Source organism: Cupressus sempervirens, chromosome 8 (assembly GCF_028749045.1).
Source record: "Cupressus sempervirens isolate cs-2001-9-10 chromosome 8, ASM2874904v1, whole genome shotgun sequence".
In the NCBI taxonomy this organism is placed as follows: Eukaryota; Viridiplantae; Streptophyta; class Pinopsida; order Cupressales; family Cupressaceae; genus Cupressus; species Cupressus sempervirens.
The window spans coordinates 733,102,469-733,125,330 of NC_143125.1; positions in this window are offsets into that span (position 1 = coordinate 733,102,469).

The window sequence follows — 22,862 nt, forward strand, 5'->3', positions numbered from 1 at the left end:
AAGAACTGAAGCCATATCATCTTCTTTCTTCTCATGTTGCTGCAATACATCTTTGTACAACACTTTCTCATTGAATATGACATCCTGACTTCTTACAATTTTATGATTTTCAAAATCCCAAATCCTATAACCAAATTCATTAATTCCATATCCAACAAAGACACATTTCTTTGATTTAGCTTCTAGCTTGGTTATATTTTCAGAGTCTATATGAGAAAAAGCTTCACAACCAAAGGTCTTGAGAAAAGAATAACTCACCTTCTTACCAGTCCATGCCTCCTCTAGAATACCATATCCCAAAGGAGTAGAGGGACCTCTATTAATCAAATATACTATAGTATTGATAGCCTCTACCCACGTGTGCATGGGAAACCTAGCATGCAACCTCATGCTCCTTACACACTCTAGTATAGTCCTATTCATGCGTTCAGCCGCTCTAGTTTCCTCTAGAGTTGTTGGAATAGTTTTTTGTCTATGAATACCATTAGTGGAGAAATAATCTTCAAATTCATGACTGCAATACTCACCACCATTATTAGATCTGAGACATTTTAATTTCTTACCAGTCTCATTTTCAACCAAGCATGTCCATTTCTTAAAAGTTTGAAATACATCAGATTTCTATCTAAGGAAATAAACCCATACTTTTCTTGTTGCATCATCAATAAATGTAACATAATAATGAGAGCCACCAAGGGAAGATCCCTGAGCTGGTCCCAATACATCTATATGCACAAGCTCTAATTTTTTATTTTTGTTTTCCTTCCCAATCTTTACAAAACTCACTCTCTTTTCTTTTCCATACACACAACTTTCATACAAATCCATAATAACACATTTTAGACCTAGTAAAACTTTCTTTGAATGAAGTACTTTCATACCATTCTCACTCATGTGCCCAAGTCTATTGTGCCACAATACTATAACAAAATGTACAACAACTATTTGTTCTCCCTGCTCAACTGTAGCAATTGTTCTCGAACATTCATTTTTCTCTTAAACAATCAAAGTAGAAGGAACAATATGACCTGTACAAAGATATAAGGTGCCTACTTTCACACCTTTTGCTACTACAACGAAAACTTTTGAAACCTTCCAATTTTTATCATTAAAAGTAACTACACAACCCTCATCACCGAGTTGCCCCACTGAAATTAAATTCCTACTCAGCCTTGGAACATGTCTTACTTCATGTAGTAGCCAATGATTCCCATTCTGTAACTTAATCTTAATTTTTCCTTTTCAAACAATTTGACAGGGATCATTATCCCCCAAATAAACAAGACCAAAATCTCTTTGGACATAATTAATGAAATAACCTTCATGAGGTGTAGCATGAAATGGAGCACCAGAATCTAAAACCCATGAATCATCAACACTTTCTAAAGAGAGAAGCAAAGCATCCTCTTCAGATTTTTTACTTACCACATTTGCCTCCTTGTCTCCATCTAATTTATCTCCTTCATTTTTCTTTTGATTCGAGCAATATTTCATTTTATGACCTGGTTTTCCATAGTACAAATAGTCATTTGGTCCTCTTGATTGAGACCTCTTCCCCTTTGACTTTCCTCTTGATTTCCCATGATTTCTAGAGTTATTTCCTCTCTCAGTTGTTCTGCCCATACTTTGTGTATTCAAAGCACTTCTTGATGTAGATCCACACGAGGATTTCCTATGAGTTTCCTCACTCAAAACAACACCAATCACATCTTCACATTTTAGGGTACTAGATCCAAGAATAGAATTACTCACATCCATTACCAAGCCATTCTATCTTTTAGACAAAGAACACAAAATCAAGAGAGCCCTAATTTCTTCATCAAAATTGATACCCACAGAAGATAATTGACGAGTAATAGTATTAAACTCATTTAAATGATTTGCAACAGATCCACCTTCTGCCACTTTTATATTAAATAAATGCTTCATGAGAAATAGCTTGTTTGAAGTAGAGGGCTTTTTATACAGTGTCACTAGGGTTTCCATCAACTCTTATGTCATCTTTCCTTTTGTAATATTAAATGCCACCAATGGTGCCAGGAATAACCGAATGCTTCTGAGTGCCTTTTTGTCCAAAAGATCCCATTCATCATTTGAAATAGATCCATGATTCTTGGCTTTGCCTTCCAACAGCTTCCATAAATCCTTCTGATAAAGATAGTCTTCCATTTGCATCTTCCATAACTAGAATTTCTGCCCATTAAACCTATCAACCCTTAGCTTACGCTCATTTTCCATTGCTCCCACTCAATCGTTAGACTCCCACTTAACTGTGAGACATTTTTGCAGAGGATAACTGAAAGAAAACCTTGCTTTGATACCACTTGTTAGGCTAAAACCACAGATAGAAAATTAAAACTAAATGCAAATATAACCAATAATAGAAAAATAATAGATCACACAGAAATGAACACAAGGCACCAAGATTTAACATGGTTCACCTAATCCCTAGGCTACGTCCACCAAATAACAAGTCCAATCTTATTACAATCTAGTGATTACAACTTGATTACAATCCACTATCACCCAAAAATATTTTTAGTATTAGTTTGTATTTAATGTGTTTATATTTTTTGATACCCATTTGGACCAAATAGAGATTCCAACTATCATAGTTCCACTATTGGTTTTTTGGGTTAGTATTATTCAACACCTTGTGATGTCTTAGCTTAGAAAATAGGTTATTTTGTAATTGATTAATCATTCTAATGAGTTTGAGTGTGTAATTTGGAGGGATGATTTTACTTATAATTTTAGGCACTCTAGAAAATTAATCAAGTCAAATGGCTTTATGGTTTGAAAGTTATTACCATTTTAAGTTGGCTGGAGACCCACTAAGACCACTTGAAAGTCATATTTGAGGCACTCAATGACCTCATATGGGCCAAAAAAATTGGGGACAACATAGGCTAGTCCATATAGCCATAGAGCACTTGTAGGTCTTTTCAAAAATGTAAGCAGTTTGTTAATCAGAGTCCCAAATTAGAAGTTTTGCCTCGTTGAAGTTGGACTACCATTTCTGAATTCTTCTAATTTTTCATTGACTTTTGACTTGTTTTCTAGAACCTTCTTCTTTCACAATCGATGCCAAATGACACATTCAAAATTTTATTCCTAACCCTAAACCTAATTTAGGTTACTTAAGGTCATTTCTTGCATTGTAAAGGTAGTTTTTGGACGAGTTTGCGAGAAAGTACTATGAGAAGGTTTTTTTCTCTAGAGTTTGATAGCATTGTAAGTCCATAGGGATAATGTAGTCAAGTTTATTTTTTCTAAAATAAATATAATAGAATATCATTTCTGATAATAAATTCTCCTTTTCATGTTGTGTTCATTTTTTGTTGGGTTGTGCCTTCATTAGATATCACTAGAGCACTATAAGGCATTGGAAACTTAGTCAAACTTCTATAAGTTAATACTACCTTCATAGCTCTAATCCCTAAAAAAAATTGAGTAGAATCTTTCAATGTTTATAGGTCTTCTATTCTAGATAATACCCTTTATAATATTTTTACAAAAAAATATCTTGTAGACTCCAAAAGATCCTAAGAAGTCTCATAAGTGAAGAAAAAATAGGTTTCAATCCTAGTAGATCCATCTATGATAGTTTTATTTTAGCCTAAGAAGTTATTCATATTGTCCAATCTAAAAAATCCTCTAGTATGCTTATCTATATGGATATTAAAAGGGCATACAATTGGGTTAATTGTTGTTTCTTATGCAAATGTATACAAGCATTGAGCTTTTTGAAGCAATGGGTTGGTTTAGTCTTTTAATGTATCTCAACCCCAAAGATGTCATTTTGGTAGGTTATTTTAGTATCTTGAATGGACTAATGAAAGTATATCATACTTTCCCCTTTCTCTTCATATTAATAGAAAATGTGTTGGAAAGATCTATCTCATAGAGAAGACCAGCAAAAGAGATTAAAAGAATCTCCATTGCTAGAAATCTAGACCCATCCACCCATCAAATTTTTGTAGATGATACAATGTTAGTTTGGAATAGCTTAACTAAGAAAGCATGGAGTTTGAAATAAAAAGGTTAGATTTCTTACACTAAGGTATCTAGCAAAGAGGTTCACAAGAAAATATCAGATTTTTTTTCTTCAATACTACCCCCGATATGGCATATGCAATATGTAATATTCTAGATTTTAATAAGGGATCCCTTCCTTGTACATATTTAGGTTTCTCTTTGAATTCAAGTTAGAAGAATTCTAGGCTTTGGGAACTGATATTGAATAAAATTAAGCAAAAGATCACTGGATGGAAAGGGAAATGGTTGTCTTTCATAGGAAGGAAAATAATGGTATCCACAGCTATGTCAACCCAACCTATGTATCAGTTGTCCTATGTAGGCCTTCCTAGTAATAAGATAAATAAAATTAATAAACTCATTAGGGAATTTTTTTTTGGCAAGGTACTATAGACAAAAAAATATCCCTCTACTTTCATGAGATCAAGTATGCTGCTCTAGAGACTTGAGTGAAACTAGCATCAAGAACATCAAGCTTCAAAGCCTCACAATGGGGGCAAGGCTTCTCTAGAATATTTTGAGGTTTCTTGATCTCAATTAGGTTAAGATCTGATAAAAGAAATAAATTTCCTCCCTAGATCCTATTAATATTTTTAGAGAACGCAATCCTCCTAAAGGATCTAGATTTTTAGAATCTCTTATTAAAATGTAGATTCATCATCCAAGATAAACTATCTTGGAGCCTAAGAGATGGAAATTAAGCCCTATTTATGGAGGACTCATGGGGTTTGTATACATCCCTATCATGTTATTCATCCCTTGGTTTTATAATATCTCACCTTGAAGAAATCTGGGGCTCAAGGGTCCATGACTATGTCCTATTTGAAAATAGTGGACTTAATTGGTATTAGAAGGACTTTGATTCTAAAGATCCCCCCAAGAAAGAGAAGCTCATCCTAAAATCCATCCTCCACTCTAGGAATATGTCCTTTAAAAGAGGCAAGGACCTTTTAATTTTGGATGGTAGCAAGAATGGTAAATATTTCTCAAAATTGGTCTACAAATACTTGGTGTCTTTTCTGGGGCTCCCCAAATCCACACTCCAATTAAAATTGTGTTGGGGTCAATTTTTCCTCCCTTAGGATGGTTTTTTCATGTGGATTGTTCTCCATCAATGACCTCTCACAAGAGAAAGACTTTAAAAACTAGTTTTTATATGTCTTACTAGATGTCCCCTCTATGAATTAGTAGAAGAATTGAGAGATCATCTCTTCCTTCATTATTCATATGTCAACACCCGTTGGCATTGGCTTTACCAATAACTAGGTGTTAGTCTAGTTTTCCCCAACTCTATTTAGAGTATTCTCTTTGTCCAGGCTTTTCTTTGATCAAATAATATTTACCATAGCCTTTGGATATCCTCTCCTTCCATTGTTCCCATTCCCCTTCCATTGTTCAAACAATGGAAGGAGAGGAATAAGAGAATTTTCAAAGAGAAACATATGCCTCCTTCTTAGTTACAAATTAAGATAGAATTAGAAATCATTGAATCAACCAAAAATAGGTTTCATAAGTCTCAAATTAAATCAACTAGATTGACTAGTTAAGATGAAAAAATATGAGGGAGATAGATCACTTTAAAATTTCTATCCTATATAGGGATGGGAGAACTACTTAGTAATCAAAAGAGAGGAGAATGTGTATGGATGCCTCCAAATCAAGGATGGTTCAAGCTCAACTTAAATGGAGCATCTTGGGGGAACCTTTGTTTAGTAGGCATAGGATGTACTATCTCTAATGACCAAGTTAAAGAATAACAATCATCTCCAAATATTTGGCCATAGCTACGAATAATTGGGAAGAGTTAAGTACATTAATAGAAGGTTTTTTTTTATGCAAGTCCCTTAATAATAAGAAGTCAAAAATAGAGGGCAATCCAAAAATTATTTTAAATGTGCTTAGAAAAGGATCACTTGCAAATTGGAGACTGGATGCAATATTGGCTAAAATACTAGAGCTTTGTAAATTTTCAAGAAAAGAACACCTTTAACCACATATACTAAGAGGGAAATAAATAGGCTAATGAGCTATCCAATGCAGACATTAATAATTTTCTATTGCTATAAAATATAAGTCTTATTTTGACCTACACTGATATCATTAAATTAAGAGATACCTCCATACTTTGTTAATGATTGATTTATAGGTTAGCCCCTTGACCCCTCATTTCATGATCCCTTTAGTATGGACACAATCTAGGCAAGATAGGAGATCAATAGAAAAGAAGAGTTGTAGTTATTTATATGACATATGTCAAAATTATGACATAGTACCTTTCCATCATTTCAAAGAAGACACATAGACTATTATCTATTTTTGGATAGTCACCCCTCTTTTAAGTGTTCATGGCTGAGATTTTCCATCAAAGAGAGACCTTTTAGAACCTTGGTGAGATAATGGATACTATCCTGAGGATGTGAGGTAAGAAGGCCCAAAAAAAGTCATAAATTTTGTAAGGAATGTTTGAGAGGTATTATGTATTTCCCTCATCCTTTGGTAATGGATATCATCTTGAAGATATTTGAGGAAGAATATTTGGAAAACACCAATAGAACTAGAGTAGACTTAGATATGACATATATATTTCTTACAATTACAACGTTATTTGATATAGATAGTGAAGTAACAAAAAATCTATGTAGTAATTTATTCCACAAGAAGTATCTCATTGATATGGATAAATTACTAAGGAACACCAACTCAAATCTAACTATTTTTAAGGTGAAGAACTATGAAGGAGGTTAATGTCACACCAATCTAAGGTTTTAAATTTTAACCCTTGATAACTAGGAAACCTTCCAAGAGAAAACATAGATGTGAATGAGATGCCTCACTTCCCTATTGGCTCTTTTTCATGTTAAGTGATCGAATGAAGTGAACTAGTTCATCAAGTACCTAAAGGAAGAAGGTATAGTATGATATAAATGATGTAGGAGTATCCTAGGTTGCCATGTAATATTGTACTTTTGGTCATTCTTCCAATTACTACTGAGTTCTAGTTGTTGTTGAGTTCTAGTTTCTAGTTATTGCTGAGTTCTAGTTGCTACTGAGTTCCACTTACTACTAAGTTCTCTAGTGTTGGTTGAGTGTTTCTTCATGTGCCAAGTGAACATGATATTTTTTGATGCTCAGGTCCTTCATTGATAAGGTTGTTTGGGTTTTTGGTTTTTAGTTTAGGTCAACTTTAATATTTAATTTGCATCATGAATTTAATAATATGATCTTGTTTAGGGATGAGTGTTGGCCATTTTGGGGTCAGCCCATTCTGGTAAGTATATGTAGAGTACTTAGGCTTAAGTTGGAGGTAGAACTTAGAGGATTTCAAAGTGAGAGTTATGTGTCTAGGAATGTAAATTTCAAGTTGGATCATGGATCTTGAAATTGTATTGTGTATCTATTCATAACCCATAAGGCCTTACAACTAGGTATGTATGCTCATAACTTGATGAATCAATAAAGTATTTTTATTCTCTCTCTCCTTGGTGTTGTTCTTTATTGTTTGTTTCTAGTGGCATATGTGTATGGAAATGACAATTTGTAGTTGGATCATGTATCTTGAAAATATATTTTGTATATGGTCATAACCAAGAAGGCCTTATAGCTAGGCATGTATGTATTGCAACAATTGATTAATTGTGTATTGTCTTTGATGATACACAAAATGTCATATCATTACCAATCAGTGCATGTTGAGCTCACCCAAGCATAAAAGATAGTTTTCTATGGCTATCAATCTTTCCATGATGTTAGAGTAAATAATCAATTAAGTATTAATTATTTATTCTATTTACTTAAGCTTACTTAGGTTAATGCATTTATTTAATATTTAGTATTTAATGGATGTAGTGATGAGTTGTTCACAATAGGAGAGTTTGTTTCCTTCTAGCATGTTCCACTTTTTTGTGGATGCTTGGTTGTCAACCTTATCTTCTATCTCCTTCAAGCTTGTTCTACAAGCTTCCTTGAGGCTTTTATAAGCGGTCTCTCTCTCATTGTAAATTAATCCATTCACATAGCAATTTCATTTTTCCCATTGTGGAATATTTTCTCCTGCATTGTTTGCTTCAAGCTCTTGCTCCTTTGGTTTCTCTTCAGCAAGCTATTTGCATGTAGGTGATCTTGGCAACTCTAGAGTTGGATTTCATCAACTCCTACATGGTATTAAAACCTCCCTACTGCTTCTTATTCAAAGGATTTTTTTGAAGCCATGATTTGGAGACACAAACCCTAGTTTGTTTGTGATTTTTTCTTCAATCAGGAGGAAGATCATTTTTTTCAATATTTGGAGAAAAAGGAGAAAGAGGATTTGAAATAAAAGATCTAATATTTTTTGGGCTTTTTACTTTATTTTTTGGAGGTGTGATGGTGGCGATTCAAAAAAAATAACTACAACAGTGATTTTCAAATAGCGATATCTCCCTCATATAGATTCATTTTTTTGAGCATTTTTTTTTTTTTTTTTTTGGGGGGGGTGGGGGGGGGGGGGGGGGGGGGGGGGGGGGGTGGGGGGAGGATTTCATGATCTACACATTGGTGCAAGCGGTTTGAGATCTTTGTTCCTGAATTTTTCTACAACTTCCAATTCTCAATTATTGCCACTTCAAATGCTTAGTATGGGCTCATCTGGACACATAATCAGGTTCTATTTTTTTTTGAAAGTGTATATATTTTTGTCTACTTTCCAAATCTGCAATTATATTATAGGTTATGTGGACAAAAATAGGCCCTAAATTAGCTATTATAATCACACTAAGTAAAGAGTGCCCAATTTATACATTGTGGGGGGGGGGGGGGGGAGCATTTTCTTTTCTATAATTTACTTTCGAATAAAACCCTTCTACTTCTATCTTCTTCTTTCTCTCAATGGAAAATCCATTTGTGACCTATCTCACACCACACAACTATCACACCTAGAATGCACAAATGACATGACTTCTCATGTCAAGGGGCTTATGGTCATGTCTGAATGAGAATCAACCTATTCTTACACAAGCTTTTGAGGTTCTTTAGCATAGGAACAAAATGGATGAGGCCATGGTATTGATTGCATTGAACATTTTAGACAATCTACTATTTCACTTGGATGGTTTGACTACTCCACAAGCTTATTGGCTCAAATTTTAGACTTTTTTTGGACAAGTAAATGAGTTCTGAGTACTTCAGCTAAATGTAGAGTTGACTTCTTTGACACTTGACAATTTTCCCACCATTAAGGACTTCTTGATGAAATTCAAATCTCTATGTACATTTTTCTAGGGATGTGGGAAAACCAAGACAAATGATGAGTGTATCTTTTTGATACTCTCAAAGTTGAGGGGACAGTATCAAATCTTCTCTTCCAGTTTCTACTCCACTATGGATGCCTTGGGTGATAAACACATGATGCCTTCATTTGAGACATTTTGTGATCAGTTAACCCATCAATAGGCCAAGATTACTCGAATGGATTCGCTTTCAGGTTCACAGTGACAAGCATTTATTGCCAAGGATACACAGGAGAAAAAGTTAAAGAAAATATTAGATTCATCTTCTATTGGTTCATCATCTTCTAAGAAGAAGGAGAAAAAGAAGACCAAGACTCTACCTATTCCTATTGTGGAAAATGATCTCATGATGAGGCACATTGTTTTCAGAAGAGATTTGATGGCTATGAGAAAAAAATTGTAGATTTGCAAGCTCTTCTTTAGAAGAACACCATTTCTTCTCCATCCTCTTCTACCTCATAGGGGTCTACCTTTTAGTATTCTTCCACATGTTCACCATCTACATCAGATCTTGGAAAGGGTCATGCATTATAGGCTACCATTAAATCTCCTTCATAGGTTCCTTAGATACTGGATTCAGGTGCTTCTCACCATTTGACATCTTCTCAAGGTGTCTTCTCTACTCTTGAGGGTTCTCCTATTCCTTATATTCTCATTGGGAATAACACTACACTACTAGTCTATGGGAAAGGTTCAGTTCACATCTAGGATGGTATATTCAATGATGTATTGTATGTTGCATCTTTTTTTGCCAACCTTCTCTCGATTTCTCATATTACACGTAGTGGATTAGGGAAGATAGTTGAGTTCACTACTGATTCAGTCTTCATTTGAGATCATGCTATAGGAGATCTTATTACTATAGGGGTAGTTGATCCTTCCACTCATCTCTACACCTTCTCACATTTTGGTCAACCATTTCTATTGTTCGAGCATGACTCTTCTCTTTCACAGAAGCATCATGTGGTGCAATTAGGATACTTGAACCTTTGTATTGTTCCTGAGATCCCTATTTTGGCTACTACACCACATCCAATTAAGGGATTTTATCCTTTATTAGATTCTTCTTCCACTCTACCTGATCCTCTAGCTTAATCCATTGAGACACTAGGTACACATGTTGCAGATGCTACATTGGACATTCATGCTAGTGTCATCACACCTACCTTGGGGATTTCCATTTCAAGATCCTCATCCTTTTTCTTTTGGGCATCAGCTAGGCCTTCCAGTTTCCCCTCGCATTCAGGGGTTTCCTTGTTATGTGCCTTTATTCCTTCCACATTGGAGTTTCATTGGTTTGATCATTTCTATAGGAGCTCCATCATTCTAGGGAGGCTTTGGTGTCTATTCTTATGGGGGGGCTAGTTGTACTTATGGTTTTGAGATAGTCTGTTGAAAAATTTCTAGTGGAAGTTGTACTTGGGGGGTCTTGTTGAGGCCTTCCTTTCTTCCTTCCTTCCTTTATTTTTTAGCATGTTTGTACTTACCTCTTTTTGGGGGAGGGTTTTTCCCATGTGGTTTTCTCTCTTTCTCCATTTATATAGGTTGCATCTTCTTACATTGCACATGGGTACCTAACATGGCCTTGTTGTCGAGATCCATTCTGCATTTTCATCTTAGTTTTGCGAGCTTAAGGCATTCCCCTAAGTTGCACTTAAGGGGGGGTGTTAGAGTAAATAATTCATTAATTATTTATTATCTATTTTATTTACTTAAGCTTACTTAGGTTAATTCATTTATTTAATATTTAGTAATGCATGTAGTGATGAGTTGTTGACAACATGGGAGTTTGTTCCCTTCTAGCATGTTCCACTTTTTTGTGGATGCTTGGTTGTCAACCTTATCCTCTACCTCCTTCTATCTTGTTCTACAAGCTTCCTTGAGGCCTTTATAAGTGGTCTCTCTCTCATTATAAATTAATCCATTCACATAGCAATTTCATTTTTCCCATTGTGAAATATTTTCTCTTGCATTGTTTTCTTAAGCTCTTGCTCCTTTGGAATCTCTTAAGCAAGCTATTTGCATGTAGGTGATCTTGGAAACTATAGAGTTGAATTTCATCAACTCCTACACATGATTGGTTTAGTTTAGAAGGTAGTATCTACTGAGTTTACTCAAGTGTCAAAGGAAAGTTTACAAAAATTGAGTGTTAACCAAGCTCACTCAGTTAATGAAGGAAATGTTGGATGGAACCAGTATTAACCAAGCTCACTTGGTTACTAAAGGAACTTTTTTAATATGAAACATTGACCAAGTTCATTTGGTTAACATAGGAAAACCATTTTCAAGTTAGTGTATAGAGAGAAGGGTTGGCTAATGTTGGATTTTCTTTTCTTGGCATATTGAATTCAATTGATTTATCTATTGGTTCAAGCTAATTAAGAAGATGAATATGAATTATTTTAAATAATATTCTAGCCAACTTGACAATATGAAAGATATAAATATAAGGTCAACTTAAGGATTTAAAAAGTGTGAGTCCATAGAAGATAACTGAAGATTTAATTATGCTAAGAGGAAGAAAATCAAGAAGGATAAGCAGAATATCCTTGAGAAGCTAATAAGATATATTCAATTAGGAAGGATCAAGTATAAAAGCCAAAATTGAGATCTATAATCAACAATTTAGTTGCATAAAGATTCAGGTCATGTCATTGTTACTCTCTAATCATTATATCAATGATCTAAATCTCTTAACAGAGTTGGATTAATAGTTGTTTGTAAATCCTCTGACAAGGTGGCATTACTATTGAAGTGTCTAAAGACCTCTAACAAGACCACTCCTAATTGGGTTATTAAATCTTCTAATAGGGTCAAACCTAACATTGTTTTTTGTAACCTTTAATAGGGTTGGCTCCTAATAGGGCTCACTTTAGAAGAATGAAAATCAGTTACTAGTTGCAATTGGTGGTTTTCCCCAAATTGGGTTTCCACATTAAATCTTGGTGTCAAATATGTTCATGTTATTTCTTTTATGTGTTTGCAACTAAGTTAAATTAATAAGTAATCATAGATAACATCTTAAGATTTTTATGATAAGTATTTTATGAGCATATTCAATATTTACTGAGTTATATCATTTTTAGTGTGTTGACCGAGCATTAGTAGAGTTTAGTTTTTAGATATTACTTGTATTAACATCTAAGGGATCTAGGATTTATTTTAGTGGTAACTAATTCAATCCTCCCCTCTCAGTCACTCTCATATTTCTAACAATTGGTATTAGTTCTTTTGGTGTTAGAAAATAAGGTTTCAAGGACCTAAGCTAAAGATCAGGATATCTTATAGAAGAGAGATTCCAAAGTTTAACATAGACAAATTTGCAACATGGCAAGGACTTATGAGGTTACATCTAGCAACTTTCAGTGATTCAAGTTGTAAGTATCTTGATATTGAACACAAAACTCCTTCTAGAACATTATCAAATGAAGATATTGTTGAAAAGAAAAATCATAAAACCATGATGATTGATATTGTATCTGCTCTTAGTTATGCTGAATTTGATGAAGTAAAAGAGTGCAAATCAGCTCATGCAATATGGATTAAACTAAAAGACATTTATAGAGGAGATGGAAATGTAAGAAGAGTTAAAGAAAAAAGTCTTAGAGATTAATTTGATCAGATGAAAATGAGAGAAGATGAAAACATTGCAAAATATGTGGAAACAATCAAAGCAAGTGTGAGTGCAATCAAATTATCTGGAGGAGATATTAATGATAAAATAGTTGTGAGCAAGGCACTTAGAACTCTTTTTCCTATTTATGGAATTAGAGTATGCTATTCAAGAGATAAGATGTGATCCAAATAGCAAAATAACTTTGATTTCTCTAGTTGGAAGATTGACAACTTTTGAGTTAGATAACTATGATAACTATGTTGATGGTTCCAAAGGTATTGAGTCTGCATTTGAATTTAAACACTCACTCAAGAAAAAGAGTAAGAAATCAAAGGCCAATCAATCAAAAAGTGAAGGAGAAAATAAAGAAATTTTGATAGTGATTTTGAAGTTTTTGAAGCCCTACTTGCAAGAAAATATTCCAAAGGCAAAGGAAAGTACAAAGGTAAAATCCCTCTAATTTATTTTTTTCTTGTGAAGAAATTAGTTACATTACTTCTAGGTGTCCAAATAGAGAAAACAAGGATGAGAAAAAAAGCAATAAGTACAAAGGCAAGAAGGAATTGAAGAACTACAAGGATAAAGGTAAGAAATATTATTTTATGGTTAAACATTCTGATAACAGTGAAGATGAAATGGTATATATTATTGTATAAGATTAATTTGGTGATGAAAGAGATGAAATGACACTTATTTCTCATGTTAGAAAAAATGATACATGGATTATTGATAGTGGTTAGTCACATCATATGAATTGAGATAAATCAAAGTTTGAGCACATGGAATCTTATGATGGCAGTTGTGTGAGATTTGGAAATAATGAACCTTGTTGCATAAAAGGTAAAGGATGTATTTCTTTAACCGATGAACTTATATGTGATAATACTTATTGGGTTGAAGGACTAAAACATAATCTACTGAGTGTGGCATAGTTGAACAACATTAGATTCAAGGTATAATTTATGAATTAGAAGGCCAAATTGCTAGATGGAAAAGGAAATTTGGTTGGATCTGGTAACCTATTCTATTTTGATCTCAGAAAAAGTTCATGTTTTATTGCTCAAGTAGAAAAAAATTGGTTATGGCACAAAATATTATGTCATGTAAACTTTGATAATCTAGTTAAGATAAGAAAAAATAGAAGAGTAAGAGGTATGCCTAGCTTGAGAAAATTTGATATAGGTGTTTGCAAAAATTGTCAAATTGGTAAGATGGGAAATACTAGTCTCAAAAGAAAGAACTATCATTCTAAAGAAGTCTTAGAGCTTGTGCATATAGACTAATGTGGACCTATTGGAATAGAGAGTTATAGTGGAGAAAAAAATTTCATTCTTTTTGTTGATGACTATTCTAGAATATTGATTGTAATGTATCTAAAACAAAAATTAGAAGTTTTTCAAAAATTCAAGTACTATCTAGCAAGAGGAGAAAAAGAAACTAGAAAGAAGTTAAACTATTTGAGATTAGACATAGATGGTGAATTAATCTAAAATGAATTCAATGAATTTTTCATTGCAAAAAAGAATTAAAAGACAAGTATCAACTCCTGGTACACCTAAGTAGAATGGTATAGCTAAAAGAAGGAACATATCTATCATGGATTGTGCAAGAGCACTAATGATAGAAAAGAATATTGCAATCAAATATTGGAAGGAAGAAATCAACACTCTAGTTCATACCTTGAATAGAGTACATCTAAAGAAAGATTCAAATTAAATCCTTATGAACTATGGAATGGCTACAAACGTAAAGTAAGTTACTTGAAAGTATTTATTAGAAAATGTTATATCTTGAAAGAATCTAGAAAAGGAAAATTTGATGTCCAAGGCAATGAAGTTATATTCTAGGATATTCCTATAGAAGTAAAGCATACAAGTGTTTGAATTTGTCTACTCATAAAATCATAGAAAGTGCACATGTGAAAATTTATGAGTTTGTAGAAAAGAGTGAAGAAAAAAGCAATAAAGAATTTGAGGATTATAGAAGATTTTTTTACTATAAACATCATACCATCCCAAATCTATTTGAGAGAAAGAAGGTTTTACCTCCTAAGTTCCCAAAATCTATAACAGATAGCAAGTTACAAATATTACAACTCAAGTCATAGTTTGAAGGACCCATGTCAGAGACTGCTGATCTAGAGCAAACCGAGTTTGATGAACTTGAGTCATAGATAATGGGACCTAAGTTTGATACTAAAATTCATGATGAAACTAGTAAAAATCATTCCAAATCTAAAGAAACTATGTTAGCAATATATATCAAAAGGCATCATGCACCTGATTAAATTATTGGAGACAAATCGGATGGAACAATGGCAAGAAGTAAATTGAAAAGTATATGTTTACTTGTTAAATTTGAACCTAGAAATGTTAAAGATGCCTTGGATAATGAAATTTGGATTGAAGCAATGAATGGAGAAATAGAATAGATAGAGAAGAATAAAACTTGGAGTCTTGTTGTTAGACCTAAGGATAAAAATGTAATTGGCACAAAGTGGGTATTTAGAAATAAGCTAAATGAAGATAGAAAAGTTTCCAAAAGAAAAGAAAAGTTGGTATGTAAAGGCTATTCTCAAGAAGAAGGTATTGATTATGATGAAAATTTTTATCCTATTGCAAGATAAGAAGGTGTTAGAACTTGAGTGGCTTATGCAGCTCTTAGAGGAATTAAAGTTCATCAAATGAATGTAAAATCTAAATTCTTGATGAAGAAGTCTACATTGAACAACAAGAAGGTTTTGAAGATCCTACCAAAAAGGACATAGTTTGAAAATTACATAAGGCATTATATGGTCTCGAGCAAGCTCCTAGAGCTTGGAATGAAAGACTTCATAACTACTTGATACAAATTGGTTTTCAAAGAACTAATGATAATAGTAGTCTATTTATCAAAGAAGGACTAGACAAAAAGATTGTGTTGGTAGAAATATTTATGGATGACACTTTATTCATAGGAAATGATGACTTATGCAAGGCATTTTTAGAAGAAATAAGTAAAGAATTTGAGATGTTTATGTTTGGAGAGATAATATTCTTTGTTGGTAGATTAGACTGCATATAGAACAATGATTAGAAAATTGTAGTATGTCATACACCCAAGGCCTGATATTGCATTAGCAGTAGCTATGGTGGCAAGATTCTTAGCAAATCCCAAAGAAAATCACATGATGGTAGTCAAAAGAATCATGATATATCTGAAAGGTATTGAAGAATATGATTTATGGTACAAAATAGGAGGCAATTTGGATTTAACAGTATTTACAGATGTTGATTGGGTAGGAAGTATTGATGATAGAAAAAGCACTAGTGGTGGATCATTCTTTCTTGTAAAAGACTAGTGTCTTGGACAAGTGAGAAACATAATGGCAAAATATGTGGTAGTATTAGTCAATTGTTCTAATATTGTTTGGTTCAAATAATTGATGGTAGGTATAAAGATAGAGATCAAGGATCTAGTAGTTATATATTGTGATAACACCAATGCAATCAATATATCAAAGAATCTAGTGATGCATACCAAAATAGCACATTGGTATAAAATATAATTTTTTGAGAAAATTGGTACAAGACAAAGAAGTCGGATTAGAATATGTGAATACAAAAGAACAAATTGTAGACATATTCACCAAGCCATTACCTAAGGATGCATTTCTATATCTAAGAGGTACGCTAGGGATCATTCTGCTATCTGAAGCTCACTAAATGAAGATTAATGAGGCATCAACCAAAGCACAGTGAAGATCAATCAATTGGTGTAGAATTGACAAAGGCATATTATAAATGAATCAATACTTGAGGTACATTGATTTTCACTAAATATTGTCTTTGGCATTAAATGTCAAAGAGGGAGAATGAACTTGGTAGAATTAGAAGAAGTATTTTGACAAAGGAAGAAATTGAAGGCAGGAAGAGTTTACACTAATAAAGGGAGTTCTCATGGATGAAAATCATAATGAAACTAAGGATATGTTCCTTAATTTATTGTTTCTCTAAAATTTCATTGTACTATGACATGCTATGTTGCCATCAATGCTAAAGAAGGAGATTGTTGGAACAATTGATTAATTTTTTATTTTGTTTGATGTTACACAAAATGTCATATTATTACTAGCTAGTGTATGCTAAGCTCACTCAAGCATTAAAGATAGTTTTTTGTGGGTATTGAGCATTCCAAAATTTGTTTAGTTCAAAAAACAATATCTATTGAATTCACTAGGGAAAAATAGGAAAGTTTTCCAAAGTTGAGTGTTAACCAAGCTCACTCGGTTCATGAAGGAAATGTTGGATGGAACCTGTGTTAAAAAATCTCACTTGCTTACTAAAGGAACTTTGTGAATATGTAGTGTTGACCGAGTTCACTTGTTTAACACAGGAAAATTGTTTCTAAGCTAGTGTCTACCTAGTAGGGTTGGGATTTTCTTATTTTGGTATATTCAGCTCAATTGATTTATCTGTTGGTTCTAGCTGACTGAGACGATGAATATGAATTATTCAAAATTATATTCTAGTTGACTTGACAATATGAAAGATATAAATATAAGGTCACATTGAGGATTTAGAAAGTGTGAAAGCATAGGAGATAATTGAAGATTTAATAATGCTAAGAGGAAGCAAATCAAGAAGGATAAGAAGAATATCCTTGAGAATTTGAAAAGTTATATTTGACCAGGAAGGATAAAGTATACAAGCCAAAATTGAGATCTGTAATCAATAATTTAGTTGCATCAAGAATCAAGTCATGTCATTATTACTCTCTAGCCATTGTAGCAGTGATCTAAATCTCTTAACAGAGTTGGCTTAACAACTATTTGTAAATCCTCTAACAAGGTGGCATTTATATTGAAGCGTCTAAAGACCTATAACAAGGCCACTCCTAGCAAGGTGATTAAATACTCTAATAGGGTCACACCTAATAGTGTGTTTTGTAACCTTTAATAAGGTTGGCTCCTAACAAGCCTCACTTCAGAAGAGTGAAAATCAATAACTAGTTGCAATTAATGTTTTTTCTTAAATTGTGCTCCCACATTAAATCTTGTTGTCAAATGTGTTCATATTATTTCTTTTATGTGTTTCTAGCTAAGTTAAAGTAATTAACATCTTGATATTTTTATGATAAGTATATGCCAATCATATTCAATATTTACCAAGTTACAACATTTTCAGTGTATTTACTGAGCATCAATAGAGTTTTGTTTTTAGAGATTATTTTGTACCAACATCTAAGGGATCTAGGATTTATTTTAGTGGTAAATGATTCACCCTTCCCCTCTTAGTTACTTTGCTTATATTTCCAACAGTATGCTCATAACTTGATGAATCAATAAATTATTTTTGTTCTCTCTCTCCTTGGTGTTGTTCTCTATTGTTTTCTTTAGTCATGTTTACTTTGCAAGGTAGTTTAGAGAGCTGGGTGTGCCTTTGGCCCTAGTAATCTTGTCCCTCCTTGCACCAGTGAAGATATTCCAAACTATGAAAATGTGGTGATTTTGGAGTACTCTAAGGATGAGGTGGATGACTCTAGGAAGGAATTGTCTCTAGCTAGCTTAAAGTAAAGTATTCTAGAGAAGGTAGTAGTAGTCAAGTGAGAGAGAAATGATGAAAAAGGAAAAGGTCTAGTGATGGCTTAGAAATGGGTTCAGTGTTTTTGAAAATTTTGAGATAGATAGGGGCATACCTTGTTCACTCAAATTTTGACAACAATATTAGGATTTTGTTTAAGTAATACTATTGAATAATATATAGGGATAATACTCTTGAATTCCATATATGTGTTCAGTTTTATAAAGGATGGGATAGATCTGGAATTGGTTACAAACCCTATATCTTTTTGGGTATAAGTTTCTCTATTTAAAATATTTAGTAGATTGATATTATTTCTAGCATAGTATGTAAAAATGAACTTTATTCCTATGTTTTCACTTGGACTAAGGTATTTTTTCACCATTATTAGACAATTTTTTTATATTGGATACTATTAGTCCTCTAAGTGTTACTCTAATAATGTTATGGGTATCATCTATAGTTTAATTATCTCCTTAAGTTAAATTATCTTTTATCAAAGATGTGCAATCTCTTCTTAAGGGATATATGAATCATCTGGTATGTGAATTTTATTATCTATTCAATACCATGTCTTGTAAATCATCTATTTTTAAAAGTATAAGTAAATTGCAAAGGATGTGTGCCTTGCCTTTGTTGTCTGAAACTCTAGTTGGAATGACCAACAAGTTAAAAAATGAAGGGATTATTCTTACCTATAAGCCTAAGAGTAGCTCAAGATTCTCACCCTTGGTTTTTTCCATGAGAGTGATCCCCAAATTTAAGGGCTTTCCTCTTCCTTAGCCCACTAGGGAAATCAAGGGCCTCAAAAAAGTTGAATAGTCTTGTTCAATCTATAGGATTGGAAGGGGGATTTAAATAGAGTAATTTCTATGATATGTAGATGGATACCATCATAAAACTTGCAAGCCCTCCTTATCAATTCACCTTTGATGAACCTATTACAGATACCCATCTCAAAGAAGTCCTTCTTAATACACATTTTTTAGTTGTAAGGGTTGTGTTCAGAATGTTAACTAAGGAGTTCATTATGAATTTTGAATTGTATCAAGTGTCTAGTGATCTCCCAACTATGTTTATAGCCATGGAAATCCTAGTGAAACTAGATAAGGGAACCATGAATACTTTGGTGAGGTGTCTCTTCAAGCTTGAGTAAATGTGTAATTTGGAAAAGGTCATAAATAACTTGTGATGGGATCTTTTGATGTGTTGACCATTCCATTATGACATCCCCTTACATGGAACACAACTAGTCCCTCTATTCTCTATAAACACTTCTTGTAATCCAATCAGGATGATTGATTGGTCCTTATTTTTTTAGAGGAATGCCCATTTTCTTATTTGTTTTATGCATGTTAAGAGAGCAAGAGTTGGAAATTGGATAGAATAATATGTAGATGAGGATTGAATTGGGCTTGGGAGAATTACAATGAAGTTAACATGGAGCATTTGAAACTCCCAATGGTGTGGTGAGGCATGCAAAAAGTGTGGTGTTGGAAGATGTATTGGAGACTAATATTCCCCCTTCTCCTCCTCATATCTTGGAAGATTAATTATCCAAGCTCCATTCCCATATCTCCTATTTGAGTTTCTAAAGAAGAGTGTATCCCTTGATCTTATCATCACACATTATGTTTTAGTCAATTCTCATTGGTAGGTATTTTTGGATGAAAGTATGGTAGTTCTTAAAGTAAATAATTTTGAAATAATAATGGCTTCCTTTATAAAGGTGAAATTTTCTCCCTAATGCTACATATTATGGTTAGCTTAGAATTTTTTAGATGGTGTTGTTATCTTGATTATAAAATCTACTAGTTTTATTAATGAATGAAAAAATAAATATCTTATATCCACATTTCTAACCACTAACAAAAAATATAAGATGTCTTGTTTGTGTAGTTTTCTAGTGACTTTTAGGTATCACACAACATTCCACATGTCGTGCATGGAAAATTAAAATTTATGATTTTTGTAAGCTTCTCTAAAATAAGCTTATACTGAAGGACTATCACCCAACTCCATCCTTCAAGTTCCTCTAGAATTGGGTTGTACATTTTTTTGATCTATATATGGCCTTGGTCTCTTTCTTATATATAAAAATAAAGTAAATAGTTATCCATTTTCTAAAGTTAAATAACTTATTCCCACTCAAGCTTCTAAAATATTATTTTAATTTATTCATTAAAATGTATTAAATTGTATATAATTATTTTAATAAATAATAATAATTAAAATCCACTAATTATGTGCAACTCTAATAGTATTATTATTAATAAAATACTAATGATAAATTGATGTTAAATCTTTCATATATTGATTTTTCCTTTTTTCAACTTTCACTTTTAATCATTTCAAATCAAATATATTAAATTAAAATCACATCTTTAATTAATTCTCAATTAATTAAATATTATGATATTATAATTCCTTCTTTTAATTAAATAATATTTAATAATTCTAATGTCATATGATTAATCCAAATACCATAATTAAATATTTTTTCAAATAAATCACATAGCCAAATCCACATAAAGACCATACAAGGAAAATCAACCAACACCCAAAATCAAAAACATATAAAAAGATAAACTCACAGGTGTAAAATGGGTAGGTAGTCAAATACCATTAATTTATTGCAATAGGACATCCTCATCCTAGAAATTTAGGGAAGTCAATGCCTGATACCTATGACCCACATAAAATATAGGCATGTGTGTGTGTGTGTGTGTGTGTGTGTGTACACACAGACACACACACAAAACATGCAATGAAATGGAGTGGTACATTGTGTAGATCCTCACTCACATCTCACTACAATTCCCCCCCTCAACCATATTAGGCATGCTAAATAGAAATGTAAAATAAATACACACATCATACATATGCAAGTATGATATAAGTATGATTAATAAATCATGAATATAAATGAACCATATGCTAACATGAACATCCCATCATCATGAGGATATAATAAACATCATTTAAAGAAACATCATATGAAAACATCATGAAAGTAATTTAATTAACTAAGAGAAATTAAAGCATCATCATTACAAGAAGGATATCATTATTCTACATATCAAAGAATTACATTTCAAATTTTAGTTACGAGCTAACATGTTCATACAAGGGATTGATAGGGTTTAATAGAAAAATCTACAATGATGACAAAGGGATGGGTATCACAAGAAAGGATTTTAATATTTGAGCTACATGATTGCTGGAATCAAATTCAAATTCCAAGAAAATCTAATAAAATTCCCATTAAATGAAAAGTATTTAAATGACATACTAAATTTAATGAAATGATTCAAATAATGATACACATGGATTTTGGATATCCATAATAATAATAAATTATGTAGTTTTCTTATTTTTACAACATTTGATCATGCCAAAAAATAAAAACATTTCAGCACCAATCCTACCAGGAATAAGCTTATTAGCTTAATCAATTATTTGTTCATTAAGATGAGAGGATTTCTACAATGGTATCAATATTCAACATAAACATTTCTCTCTTTTCTAAAAATCAATACTCATTAACTTATTTAGGAGATAAAATAGAATCTTGAAAGTTATAAATATAAAATATATTTAGAACCTTGATAGTTATAGATATGAAATATAATTACAATATTAAAAGTTAGAGAGAGGGAATAAAAGTAAAAATGAGGCACATGAAGATTATCTAAATGTTGAACTTCACACCTATTATACTCACACAAATATGTAGTGATTAATAAATGTGAATGAATACATTCAAGGACAAATGGCCTGGTCAAGTGAGAGCTTATCTTGACTATCTTTCTTGTAAATATGGATATTACATTAGATACTTGCACTCCTTACATTTAGTAAAAATAACCAAAAATAATGAGATAGAGATTATAAATTAGTTAGCTAATTGGCCTTATAAAGTTTTATGAAGAAAATCTTTTTCTAGTCACTCTAATAAAAGCATGGAATCCAACAATCAAATTAATGGAATAAATGTGAGCCTTATGTAATTGAAAATCCATGTCTTAGAGAAGTGATGGATGGGATTTTTCCCATTTAAGGATCTTGTGATGAGATTTGATGAAATTCATTTCCCAGTCCATTTCAAAAAAGGGTATATCATTGGAAAAAAATGGCATCAAAATATTATTAATGGGTTTGTGAAGATCCCACCATAAAATTTTGTGACATTCAAAAGGATTGAAAATTGACCAAAAATGTTTCCCAAGAAAGCAGAGAATGTATGTTTGGACTAAACCAATTTACACAATCATAAACCTTATAAATATTTAGCTCTAGCATCATCCCTAATTTTTTTCTTTCATTAATGGACTGTAATATCTCATGACTTGAGATAGAAGTGTCAAGAAATCACTAACCTAG